This window comes from Tursiops truncatus, chromosome 2 (genome assembly GCF_011762595.2).
Source record: "Tursiops truncatus isolate mTurTru1 chromosome 2, mTurTru1.mat.Y, whole genome shotgun sequence".
Taxonomy (NCBI): Eukaryota; Metazoa; Chordata; class Mammalia; order Artiodactyla; family Delphinidae; genus Tursiops; species Tursiops truncatus.
Genome location: NC_047035.1, coordinates 7658430 through 7681262, shown reverse-complemented (window position 1 = coordinate 7681262; position 22833 = coordinate 7658430). Strand labels below are relative to the sequence as shown.

General features: G+C 41.1%; 1 long non-coding RNA gene across 1 annotated transcript; it reads left to right on the top strand.

Moving 5' to 3' along the window:
• Positions 1-2582: 2582 nt before the first annotated feature.
• Positions 2583-21305, top strand: LOC141277814 (uncharacterized). The gene is made up of 3 exons (XR_012329667.1): positions 2583-2667; positions 4087-4147; positions 21232-21305. It is a non-coding gene; the product is annotated as an uncharacterized lncRNA (long non-coding RNA).
• Positions 21306-22833: the final 1528 nt, after the last annotated feature.

The following is a 22833-nucleotide window of genomic DNA, read 5'->3' as shown; positions in this document are numbered from 1 at the left end:
AAGGGGAACCTTCAACTTAGACTAGGTACTGACCATTGGAGGGGCCTTGAGGCGGACACCTTGTGCAAAACAGCTATCTCTGCCTTTGGGAACAGCTCTGTTTTAGCCCTTTTGCACACTGATGATCTCTGACTTGACTTATGAGCCCAAGTGCCCAAGTAACTCTTAAAAAACAGGCAAACAAACCAAAATCAAAACCAAAAACTTCCAAACCGTAGCACAATTCATGGTTGTCCACATCCTTCCTCCCAATACTCTCCACTTCCAACTTTGGAGGCCTCATGGGACTCTCCACTTCCCACTTTGGGGGAAGGGGGAATGTCCCCATGGGACTCTCTGCTTCCCGCCTTGGGAACCTCATGGGACTCATATTTGATCACCTGTGTTTCCTTAGATATTGTGATGGCGGGGTTTTCTTGTCTATCCTGAAGAAAACCATGGCAATTTGGACACAGCTGAGGGAAAAAGGAAATCATGACAAAGCTTCACATGGCTCAATCCCATTTTCAACAGCTATACAATCTTTGCTCCACTCTGGGAAGATTGATTTTCTCCAATGCTGCTTCTTCCACTAACCCCAGAGCTAGAATCCAAGTGAAACAGTGACCAAGGAAAGACTTTAAGAAGGAAAGAGACCGGCTTCTCAGGCCACTGCTTCTCAGCTTTGGCCGCACATCAGCTTTAAAGTATTCTACAACCAGGCTGCACTCAGACCAAAGAAATGAGAATGCTTGCGTGTAAAGCCAGACTAAGGGTGCTAGAGAGAGAATACAATGTTTGGTCAGGCTAAAAATTTACTTACAAAAAAATTATTTGTTGCTTATCTGAAAATCTAATTTAACCAGGCATCCTATATTTTTATTTGCTAAATCTGGTAACACTCATCCAGACATTAGTGCTTTTTTAAAGCTCTGCAGGGGTATCAGTGTGCAGCTGAGCGATTCTCAAGCTCTAGTGTATTTAAGAATCACCTGGAAAGATCATTAAAATAGCGCATCCTTGGCCACCTAGGCTGGTAATAAAAAATATCTTTTGCTTTTTGTTCTTGCTGTTATTACTTCACAAACTGTGGTACTGCCTTCAAATTGTGGTACTGCCCTGCCTGTGGCTGGGCTAATTGATAAATATGGAAAAAATAAAGAGGAACGCTGGCAGAGTGATGTCCAAAGATATTTCAGGGTGTGTGCATGTGCGTGTGTGTGTGGGTGTGCACGTGAATTTAGATGTTGTTACTCAATAATCTCCAAACCAAAAATCCCTGGCAATTTCTGACATAAGCACTTACCTCCTGAAGATCTATAGGTTTGTGAATGGTGGGGGTAAAGAAAGTGCTGGAGATGGACCCTTAGATGATCATAAGACGATCAGTAGATGTCACGTGGTGGTCTGGAGAGGGCGCTGAGGAGCAGAATCATTGTGCCATGGGGTGGACTAAGGCATCAGGAAACGATGCCCCCCCCCAACCTGTTTTTGTAAATAGCTTTGTTGGAAGACAGCCATGCTCATGCTTTTAAGAATGACTGTATTGTCTATACTGGCAGAGCTGAGCAGTTACAACAGAGACCACATGGGCTGCAGAGCCTAATGTATTTACTCCCTGGTCCTTTCCAGAAACGTTGCCAACCCCTGGCTAGACTAGACAGCAGGTGCCCAAGTGGAAGGAGCAGTCTCTGTTGCTGGCGACCTGTCTATTCTGCTTCCTACTCTGTCCACCAGCCTCTGCTTCCACCATGTCACACCTTCCTTGTATTCTTTCCAACTCGTGGCCTGTGCTTAGCTGTGGTTTCTGCTTCCTCGTAACCTGTGCTGCAGAATCTCTGTGGATGGTCTCTCCAAGCTCTCCCTACATCGTGGGCTTTGGGCTTCAGCCTCCTCCACCACCATCATCTCTGTTATCTTCCGATTCAGAATTTGGAATTGAGCACTGTGTCTTGCCCAGTTCTTCTCTTCTTGTTAGGTCACAACAGATGTCTCTGTTCAGCCTCTGGATTGGCTTTGCTTAGGTCATGTGGTCACTCTAACTGATGGATAGCTCTAGTATGGACTTAATTCCAAGACCATAGGTTTAGTATCCATTCTCATTCTTAATCTTGTCAAGATCCTATCCTGTAGAAAAGGGGTCCCCAACCCCTGGGGCCACGGACCAGTACCAGTCCTCAGCTTGTTAGGAACCAGGCCGCACAGCAGGAGTTGAGCGGCTGGTGAGCAATTGAAGCTGCCGCTCCCCACCACTCCCCATCGCTCACGCTACCGCCTGAACCATCACCCCACCCCTATCCGTGGAAAAATTGTCTTCCACGAAATCGGTCCCTGCTGCCAAAAATGGTGGGGACTGCTGCTGTAGGACGTTAACTGAGATAAAAGAATAATCTTGTCAAGGCTTTATCTCAATTAACTGACATGGCCAAGATTTCTAAGCATCATTTCTATTTTATAGGTGAAGAAACTGAGATCTTCTAAGGTTAAGTATCTAATCCAGGATGGACCACTTTGCTAGTAAGTGACGAAGCCCAGCCTCTGAGTGACTGTCCTTGGATCTCCCTAAATACTGATTCTGTGCCCTTTCCACTTGTCCCCATTGTCTTGGCAGAGTCCCTGGGACTGAACCTGATTGGGTGAGGAGGAACTATCTACCCAGAAAGGACAGAGGATGGGGGAACAAACCAGGTAAGGAAGTCCACTTGACTTAAAGGCACAGGGGTAGGGGGGAAGGAGCTGTTTAGAGTGGGTTTGGCCACATTGGCTACATCTGGGACACATGGGGGGCCACACTGGTCTGCAACCCTGTGGATGCTTTCAGAATCCCAAGGACTGAGCATGGGGCAGCATTTGCTGGACCCCTCTGTCCGTAACCACCATCCATTTGCACCTGGTAGATGCAGGTAGACAGAAGAAAAGTAAGACTCAGTGGGCTCTGCGGGTGTGGAAGGTGCACCCTTGGTCATAGATGAGCGCTGGACTTACAGGTCTCCACTGGACCTGCACACGGCCCACCTTTAGACTTGTTCTTCCATCCAGGGAAACAGTTCGCAAAAGAAGTTTTCTGCACAGGCATCTGATGCTCAGAAGAGATTTGCTGATGTAACAATTATTTGCACTATTTATATTCAAATGTTCTTTTAAAAAATACAGTATCCAAATTTACCGATGGTAACTGCGTGCAAATCAGGAAACATCTTCTTTTTATAGGCTAAAATCAAATTACACTTCACATTTTTCTCACTTGAAGAATATTAGATTGAGACATCTAAATGACTTGTGTTTATGAAAAAGGTGAATCTTAAGAACAAATTTTAAAACTGCATAAGCAGTTTAACAGGTGTTTTTAGAAACTGAAATGATCTGCTGTTAGGTATTTATATTAAATTGGTACTCACATCATTGCATCTGGTAGAGCTGAGCTCTGAAAATCACCAAGGCTTGGGCTTTTCTTTATTACCCTTTGGACAATAGGACTGTTGAATAAAGTTCTAAAAAAAAGTTAGTGGATGTTCCTATTTTTTTCACCATCAGAGTCAATCAAGTTGTTTTCTGACCTGTAATCTGAGATCTGATTGAGTTCTCAATATCATGCAATTCACAGATTCTGTCCCCATTTATGCACACCCCTTTGTAGTTGTCACATGGTTTTCAGTGTTCTTAATGAGCTGTTAACAAGCTGTCAATTACCTATGCAAATGAGGAAGGACGACATTGAGAGGTGGCTGTATCTGGAGTTAAAGAGTACTACCTTGGAATGTTATGAAATCAATCATTCTTGCTTTAATAGCTGTCTTTACCCATGTGTCTCTTGTCATGTCTGGGTCTTCTTTCATTATAAGACCTACCACATAAGAAAAGCCCTCTGGGAATTTTGAAAGTGCTTAGAAAGAGCTTACCTAAATCTTTTATAACTTTCAACTTGGCTTACATATTGCCTTGGACGCAAGTTGACTTTTCCATCTCTGCCTTTTCTAGGCACACGACACCCTGCTATGGGGCAGAGTTCATTGCTATCCCTGTGCTGATGTCATGGGGTTTCTGCCCACCTCTTCCCTCCAGCTCTTGGGAACTCTTCAGGACTCTTTGCCCATGTTTTCTCTGCAGGAAAGGTCATCACCCTCTCGGCTGCTTGGTGAACTCCTAGACGCAGGCATGCTGACTATAAGTAAGTCAAGCTACATGCTAGGAATGACATAGGCAAGCTTCTTAACAAAGTTAACTGGGCCCCAGACACAGTGAAGGCAAGAGTGGAGATCGCTGCCCTGATGGAACTGACATTCCGGTGGGGACACAGACAATTGACAATAACCACACTAATAAAGGAAATGACACAGAGAGAGGGGAAGGTGATGCATGATATGCAAAACAAGCAGAATGAGGGAAAATTGGAGGGGGAATCAGTTGCAATCCAAATGGTCAGGTGAAGCCTCACTGAGGAACTTGCATCTGAGCAAAGATTGGACAAAACTGAAGTTGTTGGCCTTGGGGATGCCTGCGGAAGAGCATCCCTGGCAGAGCCAACTTCAAGTGCAAAGAGACTAAGACAGGAGCAGGTGCCAGAGCAGTGAGGTGGTGGGGAGGGCATCTGAGGGAGCTGTGCTGTGGAGAGAGGGGCAGATGAGTGGGAGGAGGGGGGCAGATGATGTGGGAGCCCTTTGGAGAAGCTCTTTGGTTTTTTTCCTCTGAATGAAATGGGAAGGCATTACTGGGTGTTGTTATCTTTTTTTTTTTTTTTTTATGCTTGGTGTATTTTTCTTCCAGTTTTATTGAGATGTAGTTGACATACAGCACTGTATAAGTTTAAAGGTGTACATCATAATGATTTGACTTCCAGGGCTTCCCCGGTGGCTCAGTGGTTGAGAGTCCACCTGCCGATGCAGGGGACACGGGCTTGTGCCCCGGTCCGGGAAGATTCCGCATGCCGCGTAGCCGCTGGGCCCGTGAGCCACGGCCGCTGAGCCTGCGCATCCGGAGCCTGTGTTCCGCAACGCGAGAGGCCACAACAGTGAGAGGCCGCGTACCAAAAAAAAAAAAAAAAAAAAAAAAAAAAAAAAAAATCAAGTACATAATGATTTGACTTCCATACATCAGGAAATGATTATTACAATAAGTTTAATGAAGATCCATTGTCTCATATAGATACAAAATTAAAGACATAGAAAAAAATTATTGCCCTTGTGATGAGAACTCTTGGGATTTACTCTCTCAGTGGCTTTCACATATAACCTATAGGCGTATTAGTTACCTTTATCATGTGGTACATTACATGCCTAGTACTTATTTATCTGATACCTGGAAGTTTGTACCTTTTGACCACCTTCCTCCAATCCGTCTTCCCTGCACCCCACCCCTGGCAATGATTTTAGATTTACAGAGGATTTGCAAAGAGAGTACAGGTGTCCCTTATACCCTGTACCCAGCTTCCTCTGCTGTTCACATCTTATGTAACCATGGGACATTGATCAAAACTAGGAAATCAACTTGGATGCAAAGCTATTAATGAAACTGCAGACTTGATTTGGATTTTCCCAGTTTTTCCACTTTTTTTCTGTTTCAGGATTCAGATTAGTCTGTTTAGTCTCTCCTTGGTTTCCTCTAATCAGTGACCATTTTTTTGTTCTTTTCTTGACCTTGACACTTTATTAAAGTGGTCAGGTATTCTGTAGAATGTACCTCAATTTGAGTTTGTCCCACATTTTCTCAGATAGCCTGAGGGTGCAGATGCTGAGAAAGGTACCACAGAGGTGATGTGCCCTTCTTTTTTTATTTTTAATTAAAAAAATTTTATTCTATATTGGAGTATAGTTGATTTACAATGTTGTGTTAGTTTTAAGTGTAGAGCAGAGTGATTCAGTTATACATATATCCACTCTTTTTAAAAATTATTTTCCCATATAGGTCATTGCAGAGTATTGAGTAGAGTTCCCTGTGCTATACAGTAGGTCCTTGTTGGTTTGGATGTTGGGGAAGGTACCACAGAGGTGATGTGCCCTTTTTGTCCCATCACGTTGAGGACACATGACTTATTACTGGGGATGTTAACCTTGATCACTCAGTTGTCAGGTTTCTCTGCTACAAAGTTACTATTTTTATTTTTCCATACTCTGTTCACTGTAATCAAGTCACTAAGTCCAGTCCACATTCAGGAGAGGTATATTAAGCTCTAACTCCTGGGGGAGGAGTATCAAACAATTTGCAGTCCTATGTTAAAACCACCACAGTAATTAGGAAGTTTGTGGGGGAGATACTTTGAGACTGTGCAAATAGCCTATTTCTCTTTAAAGATTTGCCGACTAACTTTGGCATTCATCAGCAGATCTGACCTGCAGCACTTATGAATATCGTGTTCTGGTGGTGATTTTCTAGTTCCTTCATTTCTTCATTGCCAGCTTTTGAAGAGTGTGGTTAGAAACACGGGCTCTGGAGCTTTGCAGTGAGGGATCACTCCTGGTTCTACCTCCCTTTAGCTGCACGAACTTGAATAAGTTTTTGAATCTCTCTGCTTCTCACTCTTCTCCTGTGTAAAGTGGGGCCAATACCCTAGTTGTGTTGTTTCAAGAATTACATGAATTAATATATGTAAAGCTGTTAGAAAAGACCTTGACAAATAACAAGTTCTCCGTAAGAGTTAGCTATTACTAGTATTAGTAGAGGTAAAGAGTGTCTTATTACTAGAAATGAACAAATCTACTTCTAGAAATAAAATCAAAGAAAACATTGCCTACCAAGACAGATACAAAGAATGTTCACAGCACCATTGTATGTTATAGTAAAATTGGAAACAACCTAAAGACTCAATCTCATATTGATATGTTTGTTACAATGGAATATTACAGTGCAGTGAAAATGGACAAGCTAGAGTTACATGCTCTAAAATGAATAGATCTCAAAATGAATATTGAGCCAAACAAGTAAATTTCAGAGTGTGTACATTCTTCATTAAGTTGGCTGAAATATGTTGGTTTGTTTGAAGTACGTATGTGGAAAAAACTTGGCCTCTCACATATATATGTTTGAAAAGGAAGAAGTAATTTAATAGCCTTTTCAGATAATTTGGGGTATTCTTCTTTGATACTACAAAAAAACTTCAGCAAGTGGTAATTTCTTAAAGGTTAGTTGTAATGTAGAATCTGAAACCATATCAATGAGCTCTTTATACTTTATTATATTAAAATCCATTGTACGTCTTGAGCTTTGAAATGGAATTGATGGTAGACCTATGTGTGATTTTGTAACATTATATGCTGGTGTTTTGGAAAATATTGGTTCACCGTGTTATCTTCTAAATATTGATAACTTTAATTATAAAATATTTTAGAAATCACATTAATAATATCACCAGCGAGCTCATCAGAAAAGTTATAAGTATCAAGGAGCTGTCAAGTTCATGGTTGCAGATAGAAATTTTTTCTAAAATTCAAGTATTTTGGTTTGAATCCTGGTATTTCCTTTGAAACGACAGGCTCTTTTTACTCATTTCTGAGAAAAATGTCTGCTAAATACTCAAGTCTGAATAACCGTAATCTTTCTGTTCTTCTAAGTAAAAATGTTGTTGCATGAAAAAAGTAGCTAGAGTAGCTGGCAACTCAAGCAATCACACAAGCGTTTTCCTTAGGACAAGCACCACACTTTGGGGTGCAACAGAAGTGATCTAAGTGTGCTTCCTTTTTTTGTACACAGAATATCAAAAAGAAGTGCCCATAATCCTCAAGCTATAATAAAATGAATCATTTTTACTGTAAAAATCATTTTACCATTTCATCAAGGGTACTCTTAAGGGAAACTGGCACTATTATTATTATTTTTTCCTTAACTTCAAGAGTGTGGTCGTGAAGAATGCATTGCCTGCTAAAAGAATTTGGTCCCACTTCCTTGATTCATGCTAAGGTACCAGCGGTTTTATCCTCCAAAGAATTTTGCACCATCAGTACACATGCCAACAGAGTAAAAAGAGGAGAACAATGTCTTAGAATTACCATGAGAAAAATTTTGACCTTGTAGACACTTTGATGGCATCGTGACCACAGACCCCTCTTTGTGAACTGATGTTTTAACACAAGGCCAGACTTGCTGGTTGGTTGGTTGTTTTGCTTACTTTGTTCGCATGCCCTTCTCAGAGAATTGCTCCAGCTCTCCGTTTCTGAAGTGTGGGTAGCAGGCAGTCTAATTTCTCTCCTCCCTCCACCACTGGCCACAACTTATTCAAGAAAGGCTGACAACTTGGCTAGAAAGCATCCAATCAGTGGCAAATGGGGTAGTTCTCTTTCTGGAGAGTTTGAATGAGTCACAGAGATGTCAGAAAGTAGTGGCATTGTGAATGGGGGGGGTCACATTGAATTAAAGCCATTTTGTCCACCTGAATGTTGGCAAGGAGGTAAAAGGAAACTGACGTTATCATCTGTAGATAGAAGCTTGAGAATAAAGCAACGGAGAGAAGAGTAGCAATGGGAACCCAGGAAGTGTCGTGGAGAGAAGAGATAAAGTGACAGACATACGCACACACACACAGACACACACACACACAGACACACAGACACACACAGACTGACTTCCAATAAAGCCCTTTTTACTTGAGTTAATTTGATTACATTTCCTAACAGCTTAGAACATGACAAAGGCTCTAGGGGGGAGATTCAAAGTGAGGAGAGAATTAAAACTTGAAGTCTTTAATTATGAGAATGCACTAGGACTCTTAAAAACCTCAATTGAAATTCACTTGAAACAAAAACTTTGGAACTTTTGGATAGCACAGGAAGTATGTCTCTATTTTCATGCATTGCAAGGGGACATTTATGTTAAAAAATAGGTTTTAATGTCAGAGTCATAAGTAGGCTCCTGACCTTGAGCCACCAGTCACCTTGATTGTTCTGAAACATACGAGAGCCCTGGAGACCAGGATGAGGCAGTCTTTCTGTCATATGCCCTCTTTCGTGTTCTTTCCGAAGCCACCCTCACCAGATTGCCTGCTAATCGCCCTATGGCATCTCCATGGTCAGAATGCCATTTCCGGCTTTATTTTCTGTTTTCTGTTTGTACATGAGATAATGTTTTTTTTTTTCCATCTGCAAACTCTAGGGGGTAAATTTTGAACATGACGCACGGAGGTTTAGCCATGGGACTCTCATTACTGTTAATGGGAATGACAGCACTCCGTTGCAGAGCCCGGGAACATTTACTCCTTGGGTGATGGTGTTCTGTGGCTGGTTTTTTAATTGTATTTACAAATAAAGCTGAATACAAATGGTGGCAGCTCCTGGGAAGATGGCATTTTAGAAAATGGGCAGAAGTCGGACTTTCCTTGGATTCCCAGCCTAATGTGTTGCGGAATTAGAGACAGGAGTGGTAGGGTTCTCTGCATCTATTTTTAAAAATTGTAGCAATATGCACTTAACGTAAAATTTGCCATCTTTACGTGTACAGTTTGGTGGCATTAAGTACATTCGCACTGTTGTGCAACCACCATCATCCATCTCTCGAACTTTTTATTTTCCCAAACTGAAAACTCCACACCCATTAATCACTAACTCCCATCTCCCCTTCTCCTCACCCCTGGCAACCATTCTACTTTTTATTGCTATGCATTTGACTACTCCAGGTACTTCATATAAATAGAATCATACAATATTTGTCCTTTTGTGACTGGCTTATTTCACTTAGCATAATGCCCTCAAGGTTCATCCATGTTGTAGCACGTGTCGTAATTTCCTTCCTTTTAAAGACTGAATAATATTTCATTGTATGTATACACTACCGTTTACTCATCCATCAATGGCCACTTGGGTTACTTCCATCTTTTGACTCTTGTGATAATGCTCTTATGAACATGGGCGTGCAAATATCTGTTTGAATCCCTGCTTTTTGTTATTATCCAGGAGTGGAATTCCTGGATCATATGCTAATTCCATGTTTAATTTTTTTTGAGGAAATGCCATTTTGCATTCTCACCAGCGATGCAAGAGCATTCCAATTTCTACACACCCTTGCCAACATTTGTTCTTTTCTTTTCTTTTGTTTTTTAAATGACGATGGTCTTTCTCATGTGTGTGAAGGTTCTCTGTATCTTGATAAACATCTTGATAAAACACTATTTCTCTAGCTCCACTTTCCTCAAGCTTTAAATTCAGAAAATACTCCCTAAGGTCCAGAATTGACCCAGTGTCCCCACGTGAAGCACTGAGAATGCCCCTCTGTTCATTCCTATTGCTATACCTGCTGCCTCATCTCTAAGTTGTGGCATCTAAGTTTATCTCCTTCCCTCCCCTCTGTGCTCTGTTAAGACAATGTCTGTCTCCTGTACCTAGCCTGCATCGGCACCTAGTAGGCACTCAATAAATATTTATTGAACAAATGAATTTAAACAGACTCTGTTCTATGTGACAAATGTGTCTTTAGATACAAAGAACAGAAAAAAGTTTATTACCAGGATGACTATATCAAAATTCAGAGCCTGCAGTAACCAAATAACATGACTGTAAACACAGAGATGGAAAAAAGTAAATTGACTAAATTATTAGTGTCATTTTGATTTCAGAAAGTGCTGCTTCTTTACACATAAGCAGTTACAAATGCAGCCTATAAAAGTTAATATTCACAACATGATTATCTTTCAATGAAAGTATTAGAGAAACACAAAATAATAATAATGGTAATGTACAGGGGGCGGGCATCCATGGTAACCTCGCACATCAATTTAAGCGTTTAACCAAGGAGCTGTGGCTCTTTAAGACAGGAGGCTCTGACGCCCCATTTCAGAATGACCCTCCATAAGCACGTTGAAGATCATGATTACTTGGCATTTCTTGATTACTGATTATTTAGAAGGCACTTTAGAAATTGCAGATCGCTTGCTCGCCCAAGGGAATTACAATCCACGTAAGATAAACAAGGTGGAAGCTGTGTAAGGAAGATTAGACAAAAAATATTAGAAGCCTCCAAGTATTAATGGCACTCTTTCCAGCCCAAGCCACAAATATTTTTCCTCTTTCCTTCCTTTCTTGCTTTTTAGTGCATTCTCTGATCATGTGCATATTTTTAAGGAAGGGACAGACAAATGTGTTTAGGGGTGTGGGTGTGCGAGGGGGTGGAGTACACACTGGCCTAAAGGAATTGTAAGAGATGAAAATGGGAAAGAATGGTAATATTGATGGCTTTGGCCCTGGAAAGAGACGTCGGCGATCCCTTTGTTTCTACAAATGAGTATGTTCTAAAGGGAGGGGATCTTGGCAGGGCCAAGGATTATATTGCTTGCTAGCAGCAGACTAGCAAGAATTAGGTATAAACCCCAGGGCTTCAGGGGGTTGTTGGATCAAGGTTGGACGATGATCTTGGGTATAAGACTAAGACACGGGTACTCAGGAAGGATACCCGATCATACAAATGGATTATAGCAGTGAAAGATGTTGCAATTTGCTGGCTTCCACTAATTCAGTCTTCAAGATGGGCCACGTGGAAACTTCCAACAGAACTGACATTGCCGTGAAACATGGTAGGCACAGTGCCTGGGGTCCACAATATGTGTAGGGGCCCACAAGAATATTTTAATTTTCATTTCCTTGATAATCAGAAGAAAGTTGTAAATATAATAAAAACAAATGTATCGTAACGAATCCAATTTAGATTATATTAATCTTACACCAACTATAAAATTATAAAAAATTACAAAATATAAATTTATACCAATATGGTACAAAGTATAATTTTTAACAATTTTATGGAAGAAGGAGCACGCGAAGGCAAAAGTGCCTCAGGCCCACAAAAGTCACAATGTAGCCCTGCCCCCAAAGCCTCTAATCAGAGCTCAGTTTCTCACTGATCATTTTCAGATCATTTCATGAGGATAATTGCATTTGTGAGCAAGCTGGACTCAAGAGCCAACATGAGAAAAGTGACTACATTTCTATATTACTTAAGATTTTCAGTAACTAGAAGCAGAAAGTCAATTTAAATTGGCTAAAGCAAAAGATGGAGTTTTGTGGCTTGAAACTGAAACGTCTAAGGTTAGCCAGCTTCAGGTACAGTTGGAACCAGGTGCTCAAGGAATAACATTTGGAATGTCTTTCTTCCCCTTTGAGCAGTGCATTACCCTACATTGGCATTGGTTTCTGCAGGCCTGTGTGGGAGAGATGCTACCCAGCAGCTCCAAGCTCACATACTCCCAGGCTGACTTCATAAGGGTCCCAGCACATGTCCCCGGAATGGGCACTTGAGGGATGCCAGGCACTGTGCTAGGTCTTTACATGCATCATTTCCTTAAATCCTCAACTCCAGCCTATGAGATAAGATCTAGACTTACTCCCTGTTTAGAGTCAAAGACACTGAGGCTTGAGGAAATTAGCAAAAAGATGACCCTGAATTTCTCTGACTTGCAAGGAGCCACCTCTCTGTGGCAGGGCAGTATGAGTTCTATTTACCTGGCCTTGGGGGCCCTCTACAATGTGACCTCAAGGGTCCTTTTCAGCCTGGTGGTTCCCTCTTCTTTCCTGTTTTACTGGACTCTTTCCAGTTTCAAGCTTTCCTAGCTGTACATATTTGCCTGAGCTGTCCCTGTCCCCAGAATGCCTTTCTTCTCATCACCAAATCTTCAAATCCTTCTCCGCCATTGAGACCCAGGTCCAATGCCTCAAAGCTTCCATGATACCATAGTGTAGATGGCTCATTGCTAGTCTTCCCCTGGGTTTTATCACCTTCTTCTCATGACCCTTAGCACTTCCTCCTGAAATGATTACTAATTATTATATAGACATCATCTCTCCCTACTGAAGAGGAAACTTCTGAGAGCTGAGGTCAGAATGTGTTCACCTTTATATCAATTTGCCCCACCCCCAGTCCCTTTGAAGCCTCCTCAAAACCTGCCGTCCAGAAGGTACTCATTAAACATTAGTTTTTTAATTAATAACGATTCACTGGGCCCCCAAAATACCTTAACAGAATGGGCTGCCACACAGGTAGGCTTCTGAATGTAGTGCACAGACTTCTGTAAGGATTTAAGAGCAGAGGGTAACAAAATAGGAAAGAAGCCAAGGAAATTGAGTTACTATACTCTAGCAAATTTTAAGCTTAAAAATTATTATTATTTATTTCAACTACTTTGTCTCCCACCATTTTCCACAAGAAGAGATTAAGGTATAGAGAGTTGAAAAGACTTGCCTTGGTCATTACCAAGGATATTAGCTTCCATTTATGAAGCTTCTGTTTTATGGCAGGCTCTTCATGCATTATCCCTAATCTTCACCATAACCTAATTTGACAGATGAGAACATTAAAGCTAAGAGATAAAGTGTCCAATGTCACAATGCCACTAGTAAGTGATGATGCCAGAATTTGAATCTAGACTTGTCCAAAGCAAAAATTCATGTTTTTTTTTTCTAACCATAACAGGTACAGTGGGACTAAACGTAACACCTTAACTCTGTGTCCAGTGCCTTTTCACAGTACTTGACTCTAAAGCACCAAGGGTGAAGACTCCTGTCTTAACTCACTTTATATAGCATCTCTATGCATCAATGTGAGCCATTGGTGTCTAATAAATTCCTTTTATTGGTGGAGGTTATCTTTGGTATAATAAGAAGGAAAAATCTTCATTCCAGGGAAATAAATGATAATTGTAAAACAACTTGTTTATAGAATATGGTGTAGAATTTTTGGATGAAAACAATAGGATGTAGAAAAGGGGACATAGTCAATTCAAATGTGTTCATGCTGAAAAGGAAGACAGCATGAAATTTCAAACCAAGAGTAGCTCATAATTGCTTTCTTCAAGGCCTGATCTGCTTGCCCCAGTTTGCTTTCTCATTTACCTGGTTTTTTTTTTAAATGAATACGTAAATGTCTTTGTTGTCCATCAGCCCAAAGCAATGGGATAACGTAGGGCGGTGGTAGAAGGAGGATTGGGGAAATGTGGGATTGCTGAGGTCAGTAGAATTTCTACTTTCTTACGACCCAGCCTAAAATAGTGCCATATACTTCTCTGTCCCATCATGCTATTTTATCATTTTATTACATTATCACCATCTGAATATCTTCATCATTTATTTGATTACTTTTTCATTGTCTGTCTCCCCTTCTAGACTGTATATAATCACTTACTTCTTAGCTGTCATGTTCACAGATGTAGCTCCAATTCCTAGAACATTGCTTGGTGTATAATAGGTAATAAAAGAAAGAATGGACCATTATTGAATGAATAAATGGAATGAAAGCCATTCAGTGGTGCCCATGATCTAGAATGGCTAGAAACACCTGGATCACTCTGGTTCCTATTTCCAAAAAGATCGAGAAAGTGGGCATAGGGGGAACCTACCTCAACATAATAAAGGCCATATATGACGAACCCACAGCAAACATCATTCTCAATGGTGAAAAAGAGAAAGCATTTCCTCTAAGATGAGGAACAAGACAAGGATGTCTACTCTCATCACTGTAATTCAACATAGTTTTGGAAGTCCTAGCCACAGCACTCAGAGAAGAAAAAGAAATAAAAATAATCCAAATTGGAAAAGAAGTAAAACCATCACTGTTTGCAGATGACATGATACTATATACAGAAAATCCTAAAGATGCCACCAGAAAACTACTAGAGCTAATCAATGAATTTGGTAAAGTTGCAGGATACAAAATTAATACACAGACATCTCTTGCATTCCTATACGCTAACAGTGAAAAATCAGGAAGAGAAATTAAGGGAACAATCCCTTTTACCATTGCAACAAAAAGAATAAAATACCTAGGAATAAACCTACCTAAGGAGGTCAAAGACCTGTACCCAGAAAACTGTAGGATACTGATGAAGGAAATGAAAAATGACACAAACAGATGGAGAGATATACCATGTTCTTGGATTGGAAGAATAAATATTGTGAAAATGACTATACTATCCAAAGCAATCTACAGATTCAATGCAATCCCTATCAAATTACCAATGGCATTTTTCACAGAACTAGAACAGAAAATTTTATAATTTGTATGGAAACACAAAAGACCCTGAATAGCCAAAGCAATCTTTAGAAAAAAAATGGAGCTGGAAGAATCAGACTCCCTGACTTCAGACTATACTACAAAGCTACAGTCATCAAGACACTATGGTACTGGCACAAAAACAGAAATATAGATCAATGGAACAGGATAGAAAGCCCAGAGATAAACCCATGCACCTATGGTCACCTAATCTATGACAAAGGAGGTGAGACTATACAATGGAGAAAAGAAAAGAATATACAATGGAGAAAAGAAAAAATATATATACAATGGAGAAAAGAATATACAATGGAGAAAAGTCTCTTCAATAAGTGGTGCTGGGAAAACTGGACAGCTACATGTAAAAGAATGAAATTAGAACACTCCCTAACACCATACAAAAAAATAAACTCAACATGGATTAAAGACCTAAATTTAAGGCTGGATACTGTAAAACTCTTAGAGGAAAACATAGGCAGAACATTCTATGACATAAATCACAGCAAGATCTTTTTTGACACACCTCCTAGAATAATGAAAATAAAAACAGAAATAAACAAATGGGACCTAATTAAACTTAAAAGCTTCTGCACAGCAAAGGAAACCATAAAAAAGATGAAAAGACAACCCTCAGAATGGGAGAAAATACTTGCAAATGAAGCAACAGACAAGGGACTAATATCCAAAATATACAAAGAGCTCATACAGATCAATATCAAAAAAACAAACAACTCAATCAAAAAATGGGTAGAAGACCTAAATAGACATTTCTCCAAGGAAGACATACAGTTGCCCAAGACGCACATGAAAAGACGCTCAACAGCGTTAATTATTAGAGAAATGCAAATCAAAACTACAATGAGGTATCACCTCACACTGGTCAGAATGGTCATCATCGAAAAATCTACAAACAATAAATGCTGGAGAGGGTGTGGAGAAAAGGGAACCCTCCTACACTGTTGGTGGGAATGTAAATTGATTACAGCCACTATGGAGAACAGTATGGAAGCTCCTTAAAAAGCTAAACATAGAACTACCATATGACCTAGCAATCCCACTCCTGGGCATATATCTGGAGAAAACCATAATTCCAAAAGATACATGCACCCCAATGCTAATTGCAGCACTATTTACAATAGCCAGAACATGGAAGCAACCTAAATGTCCATCAACAGAGGAATGGATAAAGAAGATGTGGCACATAAATACAATGGTATATTACTCAGCCATAAGAAGGAATGAAATTGTGCCATTTGCAGAGACATGGATGGAACTAGAGACTGTCATACAGAGTGAAGTAAGTCAGAAAGAGAAAGACAAATATCATGTATAAACGCATATATGTGAAATCTAGAAAAATGGTACAGATGAACCTATTTGCAAAACAGAAATAGAGAAATAGACATAGAGAACAAGCGTATGGACACAAGGTGGGGAGAGGGAAGTGGGATGAATTGAGAGATTGGGATTGACATATATACACTATTACGTATAAAATAGATAACTAATGAGAACCTATTGTATAGCACAGAGAGCTCTACTCAGTGCTCTGTGGTGATCTAAATGGGAAGGAAATCCAAAAATGAGGGGATATATGTATACGTATAGCTGATTCACTTTGCTGTACAGTAGAAACTAAAACAACATTGTAAAACAATTATACTCCAATAAAAATTTTTAAAAAAAGAAAGAAAAGGGTCTCAAGTCATTACGGTTCATTTCTGCCTAGCAGAAAAAAAACAATAAAGGATTCTTAAAAAAAAAAAAAAATCCAAATTCGCAATAGCTGATGGGAACTGGGTCCTGATGGAGAATTTGGAATTTACCAGGAGACAACATAGAAGAACATCCCAGGCCAGGGAGTTACCATGAAAGAAGGAAACACCAACGTTGCATCTTATTATTATTGCCGTGGTGTTGAAAAGCTCCTTGGAAAGTTCAGAACTTGTCTTCAAGTGATTAGGTGGGGCTTCTTAGAGAATGGTGACTGAGTATTGATTTTTAGATGATTGAAAGTGGATACCTTCTCATTTGGTGGGCTCCCAATCAGGGCCCCAAACCTCTTTAAGTCAATAGAAATTGCCATTCCAATCAATGATTTGCACTGAGTGCAAATCCCTAAGTCAAATCACTAGGAAGTGATCAATGGAATTGCTTCTTTGATGTGTATGGGAAAATAGTGTGTCAGGTAAGTCGATGGGGAAAGTTCACAACTTTTCTCAGTAAACTTTTGCTTCTTTGGCAATTTACAATTTGGAACGATAGGCACAGATTTTCCAACATTAATAGCTTACTCTTCAGAAATCCTCACTGATCTCTCACCAATCTGTGAGGCTTCTGAGTTTCCAGTGGCAGCATCTTAACCTGGAACAGATAGTATGACAGGAATTTTATGGTGTGTACGACATATAGCAGGTAGTTTTTCTTTCATTTACTTGCAATCACTTAAAGAGAGAGAGAGAGAGAGAGAGAGAGAGAAGAAAAGAGCACCCCAAACAACATCCCATCCCTTGTTATTTCATCAGTTACCTCGTATAATCAGTGAAGTTCCTGAAGGGAAATTGAGCAGTTATGGCTAACTCATAGAGCCTACAATCAGAGTGGGAGTTTCTTGATGAGCTTGATATTCAACTTATCCAGACGACTCTCCTTGAGCTAATTAGGGGTGGGTGAGCTTGGGGAAATGAAGAGGTTGGTCAGGATCTGATTGAAGCCTCACTCCTGAGCAGTCACAGTTCTAAGATTATGGTGATGCATGGGGAGAAGCTGGTAGCCCGTAGGCAGTTGGCTCCGTTGGTTCCACCTGGTGACCAAGAGGCCAGAATACGTAGGTTTTATTCACTCGGGTACCCTCAGTTGCTTAGCAACCATGGCCACAGCCTACATTTCTTACCCTAGTCTCCCAAGGTCTACCAGGAGACAAGGTAGTCAAAATCCTATCCCTGCTATTTACCAGCTGAATGACTTTAGGAAATGATGATGATGGTAAATATAATAATAACAACAATACTAGCAGCTAACATATATTAAACATTAACATTTACAATGTTACTATGTAACATTGCATGCATTTACTTATTAAATCCTCATATCATCCCTCTCCATTAGTTAGAATCTCCATTTTATGCATAAGGAAACCACAGCACGTGAAGATAAGTTAACCAGCCTAACATCACACAGTCACTCATAGATGGCACTGAGATTTGAACCAAATGTTCTGGCTGTAGGGTCCAAGCTTGTCACCAGCAAGCCAGGACCCCCTGGACTCCATGTCCTCATTTCTCCAGGGCTGTTGGCCTGGGAAAACACAGTTGTGAGTGCTTTCTCTGCAAATGATACCAGTAGGAATTAGTACAGTCATGCCTTTGGTAGCCAGTGTGTCGACTGAAGGCATATGACCCCTACCCCAACTCCTGTCCTAATACAGGAAACATAATTTGAAAGCATGCCCTTCTGATGGACAGGCCAGGGTGTCATTCTGATGCATTAAGGAGACTATTATCATCATAACCTTTCAGCGAGCTGCCCCGTGGCTGAGATGATTATCTGCTTGCTCAGAGCCGTCACATGTGGCAGTGACAGCCAGTCCATCATAAACAGATCCAATACTGCATGAACGTGAATTTTGTCTTCTTAACCCCTGGATATATTTTTCTCTATTGCCTTGCATGTTCCCAGTGATTATTCTGCCATTCTGACTTTTTTGCAATTTGATTTTTCTCCCTGAAGGATTATGTATTTTTTCTCACTGTGTCCCCAGTGCTAGAACCCAGTAGGATCAACTTTCTGTAGGGTTTGAATTTTTCTTATTTAATGTCAATATTTTTGCATCTGGCAGTTTATTAGACTCACGTTCTAAATTCTGAAGTTTGGATCCATCTTCCTGTTTTCTCATTGGCCAGTTAAGTACACTTTATTGCAATCTTGCACAGGGCCTGAGCCAGCTTCCAGATGATGATTGATAAGTTGCAGTCTATATTAGTCAGGATGAATGAGGTTATGTTGTTGTAACAAGCATCCCCTACATCTGACTGACTTATAAAACTAAAGGCTGATTTCATGGTTCACTGTGTGGGCTGGCTCCATATCTTCTCATCATGAAATTTGGGTTCAGAGAGTAAACACTTCCTTGGATTTCTGGGTTCATGGGAAAGTTCTGAAGGACCTTGCATCAGCATTGGAAAGGGAAGGGACGCATGTAACTTCTGCTCACATTATGGGCCAGAATTAGTCACTCAGCCTCACTCAAAATGGAGGTGCATTGGAAGTGCGATCTTGCATTGTGCTGGGAAAGTGGACAGCTGGAAATATCTGTCACGCAGATCTAGTGACTACCACATTATCTTCAAGAAGTCAATCTAGTCTAAACTACAAGAAAGGAATCCATTAAATGAGGCTATAAGAGAAAATGTGATGTGTTCTTTAAACCTCAAAAATGATGCAAGGAGAATGGGGAAAAGAGAATTAACCTTCTTGCACAGACGTTTGGTTCAAAGATCTTTGCGTACGGCTTCTTACTGACCTCTCAACAGTCTTGTGAAACAGATATCATTAACCCCACTTTTCACATCGTAGGAAGCTGGAGAGCTTGGGATTTTTGTAAGACCAGTTGAGGCAAAGTCATTCTTTCCCCTATTTCTTTCTGATGTGAACAACTGGTCCTGATCTTATCTCAGGGAGTCCAAGTACTATGTGTGGCATGAAAAACATTCTCAGTAGATGATGATTGAAAGAAGGAGCCATTTGAAGAATTGCTTCCTGATTTAAGAACCAGGTTGGATCCGCCATATTCATTTAAGTTGCCAATACGTGGTAACGGGTGAACAAGGGTCCTACCACCAACTGTGGCCAAAGCTCCCCAGAGTGGTGTTTTATCTCTCTTTCTCTCCTCCTTGGGGAAAAAGTTATCATACACAGCTAGAGGGAAAGGGTTACATTTTTGTGCACACCCAAAACAACCCCAAACAATATAGTCTAAACCCCTTTAAAAAATCTGTCTTTTCCTTATCCTTCTATTCCTTCTTTTTAATATTTTAAATTTCTATTTTTTCTGTTCTGTGAAATTTTGAAAGAGGGAATATATAGCCTACTTAGTATGTGAATCTGAGATACAAACCCAAAAAGTGCCAGGAAAGAATTTTCTGTTGCAAATCTGAGTTGCTGGGTTTTTACTTCTTGAAGTACTTTTGCATGTTACCAAGTAGCAACCCTGTGAATTCTGCAGTACACACATGAACATTTGAGATAATTATTGCAGAAATAATAAAAGCAAGTAAAAAGTGCACTTAGTCTATTAGCAGGACAACTCTCTTTTGAGAGAGATGTACAAACTTAATTATTCAAGGAAGCAGTAACTGGAAATGGAGGCTCTGTCTGCACTCAATGATCATTCCAGAAATATTTTTGAGCTTCTGTTTGTAATAACTATTTCAACTATAATAGTATCTCTTCACTGAGGATCATTGCCCTCATCATTGCTGTAAAGCATTAAGTAGTATCTTATTTAATCCTCATGTAACTGTATGAAACTGTGTGAAACTGGCAAACTTGCTACCTCCATTATCCAGAGGAAGTAACTAGACTTTGAGATGGGAAATAGCTTGTCTAACGTCATGTGGCTGGTAACTCAGTTCTGGCTGGCTTTCAAGGTCAGCCTCTTACCCATTTCACCTCCGTCCAACCATTCCTAGTGTGTGCCAGGTACATAGTTGCACAATCATGCACTTTGCAGATCCGAAGGGCTACTAGGCAACAGTTAGACCTACTCCCTAATTGTATATCAGAGGGAACTGAGGTCCAGAGTTGGGGTAACATCCTAGTTGTATTTTCACTTGATGGCAGGGTTGGTGGTCACATCTAAAAGCCCTGGATCTCAGGAAGTGAAGGTCCTTGGGCTCTCTCTGGATTCAGACAGACAATTAGAACTCATGTCTGCCATGGCAGAACTGAGTGATCTCAGACACATGTGAGGCTCACGTCCCTCATCTATGAAATGGGGACAATTCTGCATGTGTATGTGCATGTGTGTACTTCACACCTAAGTGAGGGTTAAATGAGTTAACGTAGAGAAAGCTCACCTCATCAGAGATGTTTTATCATTTATTTTGTGATTATTATTATTATGAAGCCACCGTACTCTCTACTATGATGATTTTTTGATACCGTGGTGAGATACATTTTAGAGATTTTTGTTTGAAGCTACTGAGAGTTAAGAAGAGAGAGGTTGGCCACGGCCAGTGTGGGAAGGAGATGTGGCTGCAGTCGACACAATTTTCACCCTGGGATCTCTATGTCTAGGTGAAGAGAGCTCAGGATCAAAGAGGACATTGCCCTTGGACCACCGTGCAGTTAGTGAAAGTGGATTTGTCAGGTAAGACAATGAGTAGACCATGAGTAGAAAGCCCTGTCCAATTGGCCTTGAAAAGTTGATACAGTTATTCTACCAGCGTGTCTGCCCCAATCACACTGGGGAAAAGTGCAGCCTCCAAAGTTCTAGTCAGGGAGAAAATCTATCACTGACTGTTCCTTTTCCTATTCCCTGAGGATGCTGACAAACGACCCCAAGTCCCAGGACCCACGGGAGAGAGAACAATAGGGAGGCAAGTGTGTGCAGCCAGGGTCGGGTCTAGCTGGCTCTGCTATGTGCTATAGCAGGGACCACAAGCTAGTCACACCCCTCTCCTGGCTTCTGAACCCGACGAGGCACAGAGATGACGGAGGGCCTGGGTTCCTGCTTCTGCCATTTGCTGCGGCTTCATCACTTGACTTCTGTGAGGCTGAAACTCCTTGTCTAGGAGGATACTGACAAGGTCAAGGGCCATAGCATAGGTGGAGCTCTGGAACAAAGCCTGGTGATCACTGCTCAAGTAATGGAAATGTTGATCACCGCGATGAAATGTATTTTCTTTTCTTTACGTGACTGTGAGCTCCTTGAGGGCAGGGGCTCTGTTTCTGTCATGTATCTACTTCAGTGCCCAGGACAGTATCTGATAAAGACGAACAGGAGTAACAGTAACCCTGGCTTTGTTGAGCATCTAATCTCTACTAGATCCTGTTCAAAGAGCCTTAAGTACATTAATGTCTTGGATCCTTACATCATCCTTATGACGCGGCTGCTGTCACGCACCTATGCCATAGATGAGGAAACTGGGGCACAGAGGAGTTGAGTAACTGGCCTGAGGTCACACAGGAATGCTGACATCATAGTGGATGCTCATTAAAAATTGAAGGGATGAATGAGTGGCTAATTCTGACTTCATCTTTTGACCCTTACTGTGGCCCTCTTCAGGCTCCTGTCACTCTTTTCAGGTGCTGTGCAGCTGGGCTGGCTGGATCTGGCCATGGTGATAGGGATGGCGATGAAAATAGCTGTGGGTGTTTCAGGGTGGCCTGCCTGTCATACAAGCGCAGCCCTGGTGAAATTGATGGGAGATTAATAGGAAACAATGGGATAGTGAGAGCACTCAAGCGGCTTTCCACCAGCGAGAGCCTCACATCTAGTGAGGTGCAATTAGCTCTCCAAGCCAAGATGCAGAGGCAGGAAATTAAACAGGCTCGCGGTGACTTTATTTTTATACCTGGGTCCGCCCTTGGTTCATCAGCCTAGTTAGCGCTTCGGAACCTCCAGCTGACTCTGCACTGCCTGCTAGCTTTAATACACTTCTACCCTGGCTAGCTGCACAGTCCTACTGTTGAACACATGAGGCAGACAGCTGCCCGGAGGCATTCTCCCTAGGAACTCTCATATCACAACAGAACTCAGCTTTCCACTCTCACTCCATGCTTCTTCCTTCCATCAGCGAGCAACGTAGCAGGTTGCAGACGCCAGCCAGTGTCACAGAAATGTCCTAATAGACACATCTGGGGAGAGTGGGACGGCTCCCATGATACACCAGAAGC